The sequence below is a fragment of the Harmonia axyridis genome, chromosome X (genome assembly GCF_914767665.1).
Source record: "Harmonia axyridis chromosome X, icHarAxyr1.1, whole genome shotgun sequence".
Lineage (NCBI taxonomy): Eukaryota > Metazoa > Arthropoda > Insecta > Coleoptera > Coccinellidae > Harmonia > Harmonia axyridis.
This window is the reverse complement of record NC_059508.1, coordinates 30,473,475-30,480,974: the sequence shown is the minus strand read 5'-3', so window position 1 is coordinate 30,480,974 and position 7,500 is coordinate 30,473,475. Positions and strand designations below refer to the sequence as shown.

General features: G+C 40.7%; 2 non-coding genes across 2 annotated transcripts; both read left to right on the top strand.

Annotated features, from left to right (window-relative positions):
* Nucleotides 1-2,581: 2,581 nt before the first annotated feature.
* Nucleotides 2,582-2,700, top strand: LOC123688475. The gene has a single exon (XR_006749992.1). It is a non-coding gene; the product is annotated as a 5S ribosomal RNA (ribosomal RNA).
* A 1,954-nt stretch (nucleotides 2,701-4,654) lies between these two features.
* Nucleotides 4,655-4,773, top strand: LOC123688474. The gene has a single exon (XR_006749991.1). It is a non-coding gene; the product is annotated as a 5S ribosomal RNA (ribosomal RNA).
* Nucleotides 4,774-7,500: the final 2,727 nt, after the last annotated feature.

The window sequence follows — 7,500 nt, the reverse complement described above, 5'->3', positions numbered from 1 at the left end:
ATATCTAATATAATATACATGGAGACGGTAAGAATTCTTTTAATCGAAGATATACATATACTTCTCATCAATATCCAAAAGCTTATCGAAAAATAAATTACTCAACTTTTACGTGAAGAATCGTTCACCCAAACCTTATCCCCTATATATGTCAGGAGAACCCAAGGTTCCCCTCCAGACACGATTTAGCAAACTTTTCCCGATCGATCCGACCCACCGAGGCCGTCTCGACCGTCCGCTGCGCCTACTAGGGCCGATTTCTTCGGACTCCGATCAGAAAATATACCGATGCATGTCGTTAACACCTAGTCCGCCTCGTCCGATCTATCTAAACAGTCTCGACGCACCCAACACTCTTTCAAAGTCGGATTACTCGGACTCAATCTGAAAATGGACCGATGCATGACGTCAACACTTAGCCCGCCTCGTCTGATCTATCTAAGCCATCTCGACCCACCCAACACGCCTTCCAAGTCGGATCACTCGGACTTCGATCTGAAAATCTCCGGACTCATTTTTATGAATATCCCCAGTCAGTAAGAACGTTATTTCGCCAATATATACCAACAATAAACCATATTCCAATAGCTGAACCAAAAATATAATTCCCGATCCAAACGTTCTGCATCGCCCAACGCGACCACCTTCCCTATATATGTCAGGAGAGCACAGGGTTCCCCTCCAGACAACACTTACGCTCTATCCCCGACTCTCGGTCGATCGATAGGCCAGGTCAGCGGTGTCTGTTTCGGCCGAAGCTCGGACTTTGGTCAAAATGTTCCGATACAAAATTTGAACCAAGATAGATACAGATATGATTCCTTCTTAAATATACGTTGATTATCGAACAGAATATGGTAAATATTTTGCGATGACCGAGGATTTCATGAATTTTTTTTTTTTTTCGAAAAAATTTTCTATTATCGGAATTTCCTCAAATTTCATTTGGTTGCCTCCTAATGCTTATTAAAAATGATAACCAACAATCAGAATCATTATTTATCATTTATTTCAATTTTTATAATGAAAAACGTTCACGTCCTTTCGCGCCTCTCGATCGTCGTTTACGTGATGCATCGGTCAGCCCTAGTTTACGTGGTGCATCGGTAAGATCGAGTTCACGTTCTGCATCGGTCTGCCCGAGTTTACGTGGTGCATCGGTAAGATCGAGATTACGTGGTGCATCGGTAAGATCGAGTTTACGTTCTGCATCGGTCTGCCTGAGTTTACGTGGTGCATCGGTATGATCGAGTTTACGTTCTGCATCGGTGTGATCTAGTTTACGTTGTGCATCGGTAAGATCGAGATTACGTGAAGCATCGGTATGATCGAGTTTACGTTCTGCATCGGTCTGGACTCTGAGATATATTTTCGACGTGAAAATGTTCCGATACAACTTTTGAACCAGGATAGTTAGAGAGATGATTTTTTCTGGGATGTACGTTGATTGGGGAATGGATTGTGGAAAATAACTTGCCATGACCGAGGTGTTCTCGAATTTTTTTTTTTTTTCGAAAAATATTTTCTGATTTTGGATTTCACTCAAATTTGATTTCGTTGCCTTCTAATGTGTTCTAAAAGAGTAAATCAGTAATCAGAATCGAAAAATATTTTTCGGATTTTTTTTTTTTTGAAAAAAAATTTTCTGATTTTGGAATTTCCTCAAATTTGATTTGGTTGCCTTCTAATGTGTTTTTAAAGCGTAAATCAGTAATCAGAATCAATATTCATTGTCGACTTTAATTTTTATAAGGAAAAATGTTCACGTCCTTAAACGCCTCCCCATCATTAGCCCGAGTCCAAGTCGATGTCAGTCCCGAGCGGACGGTGTCAGATACTACCTATCGCCCCGGTCTGGACTTGGCGAGGTATTTCGACGTGAAATGTTCCGATACAACTTTTGAACCAGGATAGTTAGAGAGATGATTTCTTCTATGTTGTACGTTGATTGTGGAATGGATTGTGGGAAATAACTTGCCATGACCCAGGTGTTCTTGAATTTTTTTTTTTTTCGAAAAAAATTTTCTGATCTTGAAATTTCCTCAAATCTGATTGCGTTGCCTTCTAATGTGTACTAAAAGAGTAAATCAGTAATCAGAATCAATATTCATTGTCGACTTTAATTTTTATAAGGAAAAATGTTCACGTCCTTAAACGCCTCTCCATCGTTACCCCGACTCCAAGACGATGTTAGACCGGAGCGGACGGTGTCAAATGCGACCGATCTCCCCGGTCTGGACTTAGCGAGATATTCCGACGTGAAATGTTCCGATACAAAAATTTAACTGTGATAGTTAGAGAGATGGTTCCTTTTGTGATGTACGTTGATTGTGTAATAGAATATGGAAATAAACTTGAGATGACCGAGGTCTTCTGGGATTTTTTTTTTTTTTCGAAAAATATTTTTCGATTTCGGAAATCCCTCAAATTTCATTGAGATATGTCCTAATGTGTTCTTAAAACTTAAATCAACAATCAGAATTAATATCCAAAAGTTATTTCATTTTTTATAAGGAAAAACGTTCACGTCCTTTCCGCTCCCAAAAAGTGAGATATCATAGAAAATATCGCTATATTTGTTGTTTACGGCCATACCACGCTGAAATTGCCAGTTCTCGTCAGAACACTGAAGCCAAGCAGCGTCGGGCGCGGTTAGTACTTGGATGGGTGACCGCTTGGGAACACCGCGTGCTGTAAGCTTTTTTTTTACGTTCTGCATCGGTCTGCCGAGATAACGTGGTGCATCGGTATGATCGAGTTTACGTTCTGCATCGGTAAGATCGAGATTACGTGATGCATCGGTAAGATTGAGATTACGTGGTGCATCGGTAAGATCGAGTTTACGTGGTGCATCGGTAAGATCCAATTCACGTTCTGCATCGGTAAGATCCAGTTCACGTGGTGCATCGGTAAGATCGAGATTACGTGGTGCATCGGTAAGATCGAGTTTACGTGGTGCATCGGTAAGATCCAATTCACGTTCTGCATCGGTAAGATCCAGTTCACGTGGTGCATCGGTAAGATTGAGATTACGTGGTGCATCGGTAAGATCGAGTTTACGTGGTGCATCGGTAAGATCCAATTCACGTTCTGCATCGGTAAGATCCAGTTCACGTGGTGCATCGGTAAGATTGAGATTACGTGGTGCATCGGTAAGATCGAGTTTACGTGGTGCATCGGTAAGATCCAATTCACGTTCTGCATCGGTAAGATCCAGTTCACGTGGTGCATCGGTAAGATCGAGATTACGTGGTGCATCGGTAAGATCGAGTTCACGTTCTGCATCGGTCTGCCTGAGTTTACGTGGTGCATCGGTATGATCGAGTTTACGTTCTGCATCGGTGTGATCTAGTTTACGTTGTGCATCGGTAAGATCGAGATTACGTGAAGCATCGGTATGATCGAGTTTACGTTCTGCATCGGTCTGGACTCTGAGATATATTTTCGACGTGAAAATGTTCCGATACAACTTTTGAACCAGGATAGTTAGAGAGATGATTTTTTCTGGGATGTACGTTGATTGGGGAATGGATTGTGGAAAATAACTTGCCATGACCGAGGTGTTCTCGAATTTTTTTTTTTTTTCGAAAAATATTTTCTGATTTTGGATTTCACTCAAATTTGATTTCGTTGCCTTCTAATGTGTTCTAAAAGAGTAAATCAGTAATCAGAATCGAAAAATATTTTTCGGATTTTTTTTTTTTTGAAAAAAAATTTTCTGATTTTGGAATTTCCTCAAATTTGATTTGGTTGCCTTCTAATGTGTTTTTAAAGCGTAAATCAGTAATCAGAATCAATATTCATTGTCGACTTTAATTTTTATAAGGAAAAATGTTCACGTCCTTAAACGCCTCCCCATCATTAGCCCGAGTCCAAGTCGATGTCAGTCCCGAGCGGACGGTGTCAGATACTACCTATCGCCCCGGTCTGGACTTGGCGAGGTATTTCGACGTGAAATGTTCCGATACAACTTTTGAACCAGGATAGTTAGAGAGATGATTTCTTCTATGTTGTACGTTGATTGTGGAATGGATTGTGGGAAATAACTTGCCATGACCCAGGTGTTCTTGAATTTTTTTTTTTTTCGAAAAAAATTTTCTGATCTTGAAATTTCCTCAAATCTGATTGCGTTGCCTTCTAATGTGTACTAAAAGAGTAAATCAGTAATCAGAATCAATATTCATTGTCGACTTTAATTTTTATAAGGAAAAATGTTCACGTCCTTAAACGCCTCTCCATCGTTACCCCGACTCCAAGACGATGTTAGACCGGAGCGGACGGTGTCAAATGCGACCGATCTCCCCGGTCTGGACTTAGCGAGATATTCCGACGTGAAATGTTCCGATACAAAAATTTAACTGTGATAGTTAGAGAGATGGTTCCTTTTGTGATGTACGTTGATTGTGTAATAGAATATGGAAATAAACTTGAGATGACCGAGGTCTTCTGGGATTTTTTTTTTTTTTCGAAAAATATTTTTCGATTTCGGAAATCCCTCAAATTTCATTGAGATATGTCCTAATGTGTTCTTAAAACTTAAATCAACAATCAGAATTAATATCCAAAAGTTATTTCATTTTTTATAAGGAAAAACGTTCACGTCCTTTCCGCTCCCAAAAAGTGAGATATCATAGAAAATATCGCTATATTTGTTGTTTACGGCCATACCACGCTGAAATTGCCAGTTCTCGTCAGAACACTGAAGCCAAGCAGCGTCGGGCGCGGTTAGTACTTGGATGGGTGACCGCTTGGGAACACCGCGTGCTGTAAGCTTTTTTTTTACGTTCTGCATCGGTCTGCCGAGATAACGTGGTGCATCGGTATGATCGAGTTTACGTTCTGCATCGGTAAGATCGAGATTACGTGATGCATCGGTAAGATTGAGATTACGTGGTGCATCGGTAAGATCGAGTTTACGTGGTGCATCGGTAAGATCCAATTCACGTTCTGCATCGGTAAGATCCAGTTCACGTGGTGCATCGGTAAGATCGAGATTACGTGGTGCATCGGTAAGATCGAGTTTACGTGGTGCATCGGTAAGATCCAATTCACGTTCTGCATCGGTAAGATCCAGTTCACGTGGTGCATCGGTAAGATTGAGATTACGTGGTGCATCGGTAAGATCGAGTTTACGTGGTGCATCGGTAAGATCCAATTCACGTTCTGCATCGGTAAGATCCAGTTCACGTGGTGCATCGGTAAGATTGAGATTACGTGGTGCATCGGTAAGATCGAGTTTACGTGGTGCATCGGTAAGATCCAATTCACGTTCTGCATCGGTAAGATCCAGTTCACGTGGTGCATCGGTAAGATCGAGATTACGTGGTGCATCGGTAAGATCGAGTTTACGTGGTGCATCGGTAAGATCCAATTCACGTTCTGCATCGGTAAGATCCAGTTCACGTGGTGCATCGGTAAGATTGAGATTACGTGGTGCATCGGTAAGATCCAGTTCACGTGGTGCATCGGTAAGATGGAGATTACGTGGTGCATCGGTAAGATCGAGATTACGTGGTGCATCGGTAAGATCTACTTTACGTTCTGCATCGGTCTGCCCTTGTTTACGTGGTGCATCGGTAAGATCGAGATTACGTGAAGCATCGGTATGATCGAGTTTACGTTCTGCATCGGTCTGCCCGATATTACGTGGTGCATCGGTCTGCCCTAGTTTACGTGGTGCATCGGTTTGGACTTAGAGATATATTTTCGACGTGAAAATGTTCCGATACAACTTTTGAACCAGGATAGTTAGAGAGATGATTTTTTCTGGGATGTACGTGGATCGGGGAATGGATTGTGGGAAATAACTTGCCATGACCGAGGTGTCCTCGAATTTTTTTTTTTTTCGAAAAAAATTTTCTGATTGTGGAATTTTCTCAAATTTGATTTGGTTGCCTCCTAATGTGTTCTAAAAGAGTAAATCAGTAATCGGAATCGAAAAATATTTTTCGGATTTTTTTTTTTTTCGAAAAAAATTTTCTGATCGTGGAATTTCCTCAAATTCGATTTGGTTGCCTTCTAATGTGTTTTTAAAGCGTAAATCAGTAATCAGAATCAATATTCATTGTCGACTTTAATTTTTATAAGGAAAAATGTTCACGTCCTTAAACGCCTCCCCATCATCAGCCCGAGTCCAAGTCGATGTCAGTCCCGAGCGGACGGTGTCAGATACTACCTATCGCCGAGGTCTGGACTTGGCGAGATATTACGACGTGAAATGTTCCGATACAACTTTTGAACCAGGATAGTTAGAGAGATGATTTCTTCTATGTTGTACGTTGATTGTGGAATGAAATACGGAAAATAACTCGCCATGACCGAGGTGATTACGATTTTTTTTTTTTTTCGAAAAAAATTTTCTGATCGTGGAATTTTCTCAAATTTGATTTGGTTGCCTCCTTATATGTTCTAGTAGCGATAATCAACAATCAGAATCAAAATCCATGGTCGGGTTTGATTTTTATAAGGAAAAATGTTCACGTCCTTTTTTACAACCCCGACTCATTGACGATGTTAGAACCGAGCCGGCGGTGTCAGATACGACCGATCGCCCCGGTCCCGATCGTCATTTACGTTGTGCATCGGTCTGCCCGAGATTACGTGGTGCATCGGTCTGGACTTAGAGATATATTTTCGACGTGAAAATGTTCCGATACAACTTTTGAACTAGGATAGTTAGAGAGATGATTTTTTCTGGGATGTACGTTGATTGGGGAATGGATTGTGGGAAATAACTTGCCATGACCGAGGTGTTCTCGAATTTTTTTTTTTTTTTCGAAAAAAATTTTCTGATTGTGGAATTTTCTCAAATTTGATTTGGTTGCCTCCTAATGTGTTCTAATAGCGATAATCAACAATCAGAATCAAAATCCATGGTCGGGTTTGATTTTTATAAGGAATAATGTTCACGTCCTTTTTCGCCTATGTTCTTTTTCGACGTGAAAAGTTCCGATACAACTTTTGAACCAGGATAGTTAGAGAGATGATTTTTTCTGGGATGTATGTTGATTGACGTACGAAACTTGGAAAAAAAATAGAAAAGACCGAGGTACTCTAGAAAAAAAATTTATTGAAAATATTTTTTTGATTTCGGAATTAATTCGAAATTCATTCAGATGTCTTCTATCAATATCGCGAAAGAAAAATCAATAATCAGAATCGATATTCATCTAAGATTATTTCCTTTTGGATTGTGTTAACATTCGGTACGATCTTGTCTACGTGATGCATCGGTTTGTTTCTCGGCTCTTGTGAGCAAGTTGGACACTCGAGACGGCCTCCATCGATCGGATTAGGCGGGCTTTAATGTTAACGTGCTGCATCGGTGTGATCTTGTTTACGTCATGCATCGGTATAGCTTTAAATCGCGCCGTAAAGTCGTTCACGTCATGCATCGGTATCTTAAATCGCGCCGAAAAGTCGTTCACGTCATGCATCGGTATCTTAAATCGCGCCGTAAAGTCGTTCACGTCATGCATCGGTATCTTAAATCGAGCCGAA